Below are 9,719 nucleotides of genomic sequence, written 5' to 3' on the forward strand. Positions count from 1 at the left end.
GAAAGCCTCTCTGAAAAAAAAAACAGCAAATCAGTCAAAATGCTTAAATGAGATGAGAAATTCACTTTGGTTCCAAAATAAATGTTTGACATAAAGTAGTGAATTTTGATGAAAAGCTCTCTGAAAACAAACGGCAAATCACTAAAAATGCTAAACTCGACGATAAAATCACTTTGTTCCAAAATGAATGTTTGGCAACACATTCTACTTTTTGCAAAAAGTAGTAAATCATGATGAAAGCCTCTTTGACAACAGACGTCAAATCACTCAAAATGCTTAACTCCATGACAAAATCACTTTGGTTCTACAATGAATGTTGGCAAAAAGTAGTAAATTATGATGAAAGCCTCTGAAAATAGATGGCAAATCACTAAAATGCTGAACTCGATGAGAAAATCTGTTTGGTTCCACAATGAATGTTTGGAAAATAAAATACATTTTAATGAAAGCTGGAAACAAACAGCAAATCAGACAAAATGCTTAAATCGATGAGAAATTCACTTTGGTTCCAAAATGAATGTTTGGCAACATGAAAGCCTCTCTGAAAATAGACGGCAAATCACTAAAATGCTGAACTCAATGTGAAAATCTGTTTGGTTCCACAATGAATGTTTGGAAAATATAATAAATTTTAATGAAATCTGGAAACAAACAGCAAATCAGACAAAATGATTAAATCGACAAGAAATTCACTTTGGTGCCAAAATAAATGCTTGGCAAAATGTAAGGAACATTTGATTAAAGACACTCTGAAAACAAACGGCAAATCACTCAAAACGGTAAACTCGATGATAAAATTACTTTGGTTAGATAATGACGGACAAAAGTAGTACATTTGGATGAAAGCCTCTTTGAAAACAAACGGCAAATCACTCAAAATGCTTAACTCGACGATAAAATCACTTTTGTTCCACAATGAATGTTTGTCAAAAAGTAGGAAACTTTGATGAAAGCCTCTCTGAAAAGCAACGGGAAATTATACAAAATTCTTAACTCGCCCACTTTTTTCCCAAAATGAACGTTTGGCAAAAAATAGTTAATTTTGATGCCAGGTACTCTGAGAAGCAATGGCAAATCACTTTGGATCCAAATTTCAATGAAAGCCTCTGAAAACAAAATAACTCAAAATGCTTCGCTCAACGAGAAAATCACTTTGCCTCCAAAATGAATGTTTGGCAAAATGTGGTGAATTTTGATGAAAGACTTTGAAAACAAACTGCAAATCACTCAAAATGCTTGACTCATCGACAAAACCCCTTTGGTTGCAAAATTAATGTTTGGCAAAAAGTGGTAAAGCTTCTCTGAAAACCAATGCCAAATGACTCAAAACGCTTAACCCGACGAGAAAACTACTTTGGTTCGGAATTGAATCTTTTGGCAAAGTGGTGAATTGGGATAAAAGTCTCGCTGAAAACAAACCGCCAATCAACCAAAATGCTAAACTCGATGTGAAAATCACTTTGCATCCAAAAGGAATGTTTGGCAAAATGTGATGAATTTTCATAAAATCCTCTGAAAACAAACGGCAAATCACTCAAAATGCTTAACTCGACGAGAAAACCACTTTCGCAAAAAAATGGTGAATTTTGATGAAAGCTTCTCTGAGAACCAATGGCAAATCAAGCAAAATGCTTAACTCGATGAGAAAATCAGCGTGGTTCCCAAAGGATTGTTTGGCAATAAGTGCAAATTTGGATGAGAGCCTGGCTGAAAACAAACGACAAATGATTCAAAATACATATCTCGACGAGAAAATCACTTTAGTTCCAAAATGAATGTTCGGCAAAAATTACAAATTTTGACGAAAGCCTCGCTGAAAACGAACGGCAAATCACTCAAAATGTTCAGTTCGTCGAGAAAATCACTTTGGTTGTAAGGCTCGCTGAAAACCAAATAACTCAAAATGCTTACCTGGACGAGAAAATCCACTTTGGTTCCAAAATTAATGTTCAGCAAAAATTACAAATTTTGACGAAAGCCTCGCTGAAAACAAAAGGTAAATCATTCAAAATGTCCAGCACGTCGAGAAAATCACTTTGGTTGCAAAATAAATGATTGGCAAAAAGTACAAATTTTGATGAAAACCTCTCTGAAAATAAACAGTAAACTTCCCAAAATGCATAACTCGTCGAGAAAATCACTGGTTCCAAAATGAATGTTTGGCAAAAAGTACAAATTTTGATGAAAACCTCTCTGAAAACAAAAGGCAAATCGCCCAAAATGCAGAACTCGACGAGAAAATTACATTCGTTCCAAAATGCATGTTCGAGAAAAAGTACAAATTTTGATGCAAGCCTCTCTGAAATCAAACCGCAAATCACTCCAAATGCTTCGCTCGACGAGAAAATCGCATTGGTAGCAAAATGAATGTTTGGCAAAAGTGGTGAATTTTGATGAAAGACTCTGAACACAAACGGCAAATAATTTAAATTCCTTAAATCGACGAGAAAATCGCCATGGTTCCAAAATGAATCTTTGGCAAAAAGTATAACTTTTGATGAAAGCCTCTCTGAAAACCAAAGGGAAATGATTCAAAACGCTTAACCCGTCGAGAAAACTACTTTGGTTCGGAATTGAATCTTTGGCATAAAGTGATAAATTTTGATAAAAGCCTCTCCGAAAACAAACGACAAATGACTCAAAATGCTTATCTCGACGAGGAAATCACTTTGGTTCCAAAATGAATGTTCCGCAAAAAGTACAAATTTTGATTAAAGTCTCTCTGAAAACAAACGGTAAAAATCTCAAAATTTTGATGAACGCCACTCTGAAAACAAACCGAAAATCACTCAAAATGCTTAACTGAAAGAGAAAATCACTTTGTTTCCAAATTGAATGTTTAGTTAAATGTCGTAAATTTTGATGAACGCCACTCTGAAAACAAACCGAAAATCACTCAAAATGCTTAACTTGACGAGAAAATCACTTTGGTTCCAAAATGAATGTTTAGTTAAATGTCGTAAATTTTGATGAAAACCTCTCTGAAAACAAACGGCAAATCATCCAAAATGCATAACTCGACTACGAAATCACTTCCGTTCCAAAATGAATGTTCGGCAAAAAGTGGTAAATTTTGATAAAAGCCTCTCTGAAAACAAACCGCAAAACACTCAAAGTGATTTGAGAAATCACTTTGGTTCCAAAATGAATGTTTGGCAAAAATGGTTAATTGTGGCGAAAGCCTCTCTGAAAACAAACGGTAAATCACTCAAAATGCTTAACTGGAAGAGAAAATCACTTTGTTTCCAAATTGAATGTTTGTCAAACAGAAGTAATTTTTTCTGAAAGCCTCTCTGAATACAAACGGCAAATGAGTCAAAATGCTTGGTTCCGCGACAAACCACTTTAGTTCCAAAATGAATGTTTGGCAAAAAGTGCTCAATATTGATGAAAGCCTCTCTGAATACAAATGGGAAAATCACTCACATGCTTAACTCGACGAGAAAATCACTTTTGTTCCAAAATGAATGTTCGTCACAAAGTGGTACATTTTGATGAAAGCCTCTCTGAAACAAACCGCAAATCACTCCGAATGTTTAGCTTGTCGAGAAAATCACTCTGGCTCCAAAATAAATGTTTGGCAAAAAATACAACTTTTGATGAAAACCTCTCTGAAAACAAACGGCAAATCGCCCAAAATGCTTAACTCGATGAGAAAATCACTTTTGTTCCAGAATGAATGTTTGGCAAATTTTGAAGAATGCCTCCCTGAAAATAAACGGCAAATCATTCAAAATGTTTAACCCGACCAGAAAATCACTTTGGTTCGTACATGAATGTTTGGCAAAAAGTAGTAAATTTAGATGAAAGCCTCTTTGAAAACAAACGAACTCAAAATGCTTAACTTGACGGGAAAATCAATTTGGTTCCAACAGGAATGTTTGGCAAAAAGTGGTGAATTTTCATAAATGCCTCTCTGAAAACAAACTGGAAATCACTCAAAATGCTTAACACGACGAGAAAATCACTTTTGTTCCAGAATGAATGTCTGGCAAAAAAATAGTTTATATTGATGCAAGTGGTTCTAAAAATCATCAACAAATTACTCAAAATACTTAACTCACAGAGAAAATCGCTTTTTTTCCAGAATGGATGTTTCGCAAAAAAATTTGATTTTGATGCAATCCGCTCTGAAAACAAATGGCATATTACTCAAAATGCTTAACACGCCGAAAAAATCACTTTTTTCCCAGAATGAATGTTTGGCAAAAAATAGTAAATTTCAATGCAAGCCGTTCTGAAGCCAATCGGCAAATTACTCAAAATGCTTAACTCGCCGAGAACAACACTTTGTATCCGAAATGAATGTTTGGCAAAAAACAGTAAATTTTTATGCAAGCCGTTCTGAAAACAATCGACAAATTACTCAAAATGTTTAACTCGCCGAGAAAATCACTTTTTTTCCAGAATGAATGCCTGGCAAAAAAATAGTTTATATTGATGCAAGCCGCTCTAAAAACAATCAACAAATTACTCAAAATGCTTAACTCGCCGAGAAAATCACTTTTTTTCCAGAATGAATGTTTGGCAAAAAATCGTTTATTTTGATGCAAGCCGTTCTGAAACCAATCCGCAAATAACTCAAAATGCTTAACTCGTCGAGAAAATCACTTTTTTCCCAGAATGAATGTCTGGCAAAAAATAGTTAATTTTAATGCAAGATGTTCTGAAATCAATCAGCAAATAACTCAAAATGCTTAACTCGCCGAGAAAATAACTTTTTGCGCACAATGAATGTCTGGCAAAAATTAGTTAATGTTGATGCTAGCCGTTCTGAAACCAATCGGCAAATTACTCAAAATGCTTAACTCGCCGAGAAAATCACTTTTTTCCTACAATGAATGTCTGGCAAAAAATAGTTAATTTTAATGCAAGATGTTCTGAAACCAATCGGCAAATTATTCAAAAGGCTTAACTCGCCGAGAAAATCACTTTTTTCCCACAATGAATGTCTGGCAAAAAATAGTTAATTTTGATGTAAGCCGTTCTGAAGCCAATCGACAAATTACTCCAAATGCTTAACTCGCAGAGAAAATCACTTTTTTCCCACAATGAATGTCTGACAAACAAGTGTAAATTTCAATGCAAGCCGTTCTGAAACCAATCGGCAAATTACTCAAAATGCTTAACTCGCAGAGAAAATCAGTTTTTTCCCACAATGAATGTCTGGCAAAAAACATGAATGTCTGGCAAAATATAGTTAATTTTGATGTAAGCCGTTCTGAAAACAATCGGCAAATTCCTCCAAATGCTTAATTCGCCGAGAAAATCACTTTTTTCCCACAATGAATGTCTGACAAACAAGAGTAAATTTCAATGCAAGCCGTTCTGAAGCCAATCGGCAAATTACTCAAAATGCTTAAGTCGCCGAGAAAATCACTTTTTTTCCACAATGAATGTCTGGCAAAAAATAGATTATTTTGATGCTAGCCGTTCTGAAACCAATCGGCAAATTACTCAAAATGCTTAACTTGCCGAGAAAATCACTTTTTTCCGACAATGAATGTCTGGCAAAAAATAGTTAATTTAATGCAAGACGTTCTGAAACCAATCGGCAAATTACTCAAAATGCTTAACTCGCCGAGAAAATCACTTTTTTTCCACAATGAATGTCTGGCAAAAGATAGTTAAGTTTGATGCAAGCCGTTCTGAAACCAATCGGCAAATTACTCAAAATGCTTAACTCGCCGAGAAAATCACTTTTTTCCGACAATGAATGTCTGGCAAAAAATAGTTAATTTAATGCAAGACGTTCTGAAACCAATCGGCAAATTACTCAAAATGCTTAACTCGCCGAGAAAATCACTTTTTTTCCACAATGAATGTCTGGCAAAAGATAGTTAAGTTTGATGCAAGCCGTTCTGAAACCAATCGGCAAATTACTCAAAATGAAACTCGCCGAGAAAATCAGTTTTTTTCCATAATGAATGTCTGGCAAAAAATAGTTAATTTCGACGCAAGCCGTTGTGAAATCAATCGGCAAATAACTGAAAATGCTTAACGCGCCGAGAAAATCACTTTTTTCCCACAATGAATGCCTGGGAAAAATAGTTAATTTTGATGCAAGCCGCTCTGAAACCAATCGGCAAATTACTCAAAATGCTTAAGTCGCCGAGAAAATCACTTGTTTCCCACAATGAATGTCTGGGAAAAAATATTTAATTTTAATGCAAGATGTTCTGAAATCAATCGGCAAATTACTCAAAATGCTTTACTCGATGAGAAAATCACTTTTTTCTCAAAATGAATGCCTGGCAAAAATCACTTTTTTCCCCACAATGAATGTCTGACAAACAAGAGTAAATTTAAATGCAAGCCGTTCTGAAAACAATCGGCAAATTACTCCAAATGCTTAACTCGCCGAGAAAATCACTTTTTTCCCCACAATGAATGTCTGACAAACAAGAGTAAATTTAAATGCAAGCCGTTCTGAAACCAATCGGCAAATTACTCAAAATGCTTAACTCGCTGAGAAAATCACTTTTTTCCCACAATGAATGTCTGGCAAAAAATAGTTAATTTTGATGCAAGCCGTTCTGAAACCAATCGGCAAATTACTCCAAATGCTTAACCCGCCGAGAAACTCACTTTTTACCCACAACGAATGTATGGCAAAAAATAGTAAATTTCAATGCAAGCCGTTCTGAAACCAATCGGCAAATTACTCAAAATGCTTAACTCGCAGAGAAAATCACTTTTTTTCCACAATGAATGTCTGGCAAAAAATAGTTAATTTTGATGCAAGCCGTTCTGAAACCAATCCGCAAATAACTCAAAATGCTTAACTCGTCGAGAAAATCACTTTTTTCCTACAATGAATGTCTGGCAAAAAATAGTTAATTTCAATGCAAGCCGTTCTGAAGCCAATCGGCAAATTACTCAAAATGCTTAACTCGCCGAGAACAACACTTTGTATCCGAAATGAATGTTTGGCAAAAAACAGTAAATTTTTATGCAAGCCGTTCTGAAAACAATCGACAAATAACTCAAAATGCTTAACTCGTCGAGAAAATCACTTTTTTCCTACAATGAATGTCTGGCAAAAAATAGTTAATTTTAATGCAAGATGTTCTGAAACCAATCGGCAAATTACTCAAAATGCTTAACTCGCCGAGAACAACACTTTGTATCCGAAATGAATGTTTGGCAAAAAACAGTAAATTTTTATGCAAGCCGTTCTGAAAACAATCGACAAATTACTCAAAATGTTTAACTCGCCGAGAAAATCACTTTTTTTCCAGAATGAATGCCTGGCAAAAAAATAGTTTATATTGATGCAAGCCGCTCTAAAAACAATCAACAAATTACTCAAAATGCTTAACTCGCCGAGAAAATCACTTTTTTTCCAGAATGAATGTTTGGCAAAAAATCGTTTATTTTGATGCAAGCCGTTCTGAAACCAATCCGCAAATAACTCAAAATGCTTAACTCGTCGAGAAAATCACTTTTTTCCCAGAATGAATGTCTGGCAAAAAATAGTTAATTTTAATGCAAGATGTTCTGAAATCAATCAGCAAATAACTCAAAATGCTTAACTCGCCGAGAAAATAACTTTTTGCGCACAATGAATGTCTGGCAAAAATTAGTTAATGTTGATGCTAGCCGTTCTGAAACCAATCGGCAAATTACTCAAAATGCTTAACTCGCCGAGAAAATCACTTTTTTCCCACAATGAATGTCTGGCAAAAAATAGTTAATTTTGATGTAAGCCGTTCTGAAGCCAATCGGCAAATTACTCCAAATGCTTAACTCGCAGAGAAAATCACTTTTTTCCCACAATGAATGTCTGACAAACAAGTGTAAATTTCAATGCAAGCCGTTCTGAAACCAATCGGCAAATTACTCAAAATGCTTAACTCGCAGAGAAAATCAGTTTTTTCCCACAATGAATGTCTGGCAAAAAACATGAATGTCTGGCAAAATATAGTTAATTTTGATGTAAGCCGTTCTGAAAACAATCGGCAAATTCCTCCAAATGCTTAATTCGCCGAGAAAATCACTTTTTTCCCACAATGAATGTCTGACAAACAAGAGTAAATTTCAATGCAAGCCGTTCTGAAGCCAATCGGCAAATTACTCAAAATGCTTAAGTCGCCGAGAAAATCACTTTTTTTCCACAATGAATGTCTGGCAAAAAATAGATTATTTTGATGCTAGCCGTTCTGAAACCAATCGGCAAATTACTCAAAATGCTTAACTTGCCGAGAAAATCACTTTTTTCCGACAATGAATGTCTGGCAAAAAATAGTTAATTTAATGCAAGACGTTCTGAAACCAATCGGCAAATTACTCAAAATGCTTAACTCGCCGAGAAAATCACTTTTTTTCCACAATGAATGTCTGGCAAAAGATAGTTAAGTTTGATGCAAGCCGTTCTGAAACCAATCGGCAAATTACTCAAAATGCTTAACTCGCCGAGAAAATCACTTTTTTCCGACAATGAATGTCTGGCAAAAAATAGTTAATTTAATGCAAGACGTTCTGAAACCAATCGGCAAATTACTCAAAATGAAACTCGCCGAGAAAATCAGTTTTTTTCCACAATGAATGTCTGGCAAAAAATAGTTAATTTCGACGCAAGCCGTTGTGAAATCAATCGGCAAATAACTGAAAATGCTTAACGCGCCGAGAAAATCACTTTTTTCCCACAATGAATGCCTGGGAAAAATAGTTAATTTTGATGCAAGCCGTTCTGAAACCAATCGGCAAGTTACTCAAAATGCTTAAGTCGCCGAGAAAATCACTTGTTTCCCACAATGAATGTCTGGGAAAAAATATTTAATTTTAATGCAAGATGTTCTGAAATCAATCGGCAAATTACTCAAAATGCTTTACTCGATGAGAAAATCACTTTTTTCTCAAAATGAATGCCTGGCAAAAATCACTTTTTTCCCCACAATGAATGTCTGACAAACAAGAGTAAATTTAAATGCAAGCCGTTCTGAAAACAATCGGCAAATTACTCCAAATGCTTAACTCGCCGAGAAAATCACTTTTTTCCCACAATGAATGTCTGACAAACAAGAGTAAATTTAAATGCAAGCCGTTCTGAAACCAATCGGCAAATTACTCAAAATGCTTAACTCGCTGAGAAAATCACTTTTTTCCCACAATGAATGTCTGGCAAAAAATAGTTAATTTTGATGCAAGCCGTTCTGAAACCAATCGGCAAATTACTCCAAATGCTTAACCCGCCGAGAAACTCACTTTTTACCCACAACGAATGTATGGCAAAAAATAGTAAATTTCAATGCAAGCCGTTCTGAAACCAATCGGCAAATTACTCAAAATGCTTAACTCGCAGAGAAAATCACTTTTTTTCCACAATGAATGTCTGGCAAAAAATAGTTAATTTTGATGCAAGCCGTTCTGAAACCAATCCGCAAATAACTCAAAATGCTTAACTCGTCGAGAAAATCACTTTTTTCCTACAATGAATGTCTGGCAAAAAATAGTTAATTTTAATGCAAGATGTTCTGAAACCAATCGGCAAATTACTCAAAATGCTTAACTCGCAGAGAAAATCACTTTTTTCCCACAATGAATGTCTGACAAACAAGTGTAAATTTCAATGCAAGCCGTTCTGAAAGCAACCGGCAAATTACTCAAAATGCTTAACTCGCAGTGAAAATCACTTTTTTCCGACAATGAATGTCAGGCAAAAAATAGTTAATTTTAATGCAAGATGTTCTGAAATCAATCAGCAAATAACTCAAAAT

This window comes from Scyliorhinus torazame, unplaced genomic scaffold (assembly GCF_047496885.1).
Source record: "Scyliorhinus torazame isolate Kashiwa2021f unplaced genomic scaffold, sScyTor2.1 scaffold_51, whole genome shotgun sequence".
Classification (NCBI taxonomy): Eukaryota; Metazoa; Chordata; class Chondrichthyes; order Carcharhiniformes; family Scyliorhinidae; genus Scyliorhinus; species Scyliorhinus torazame.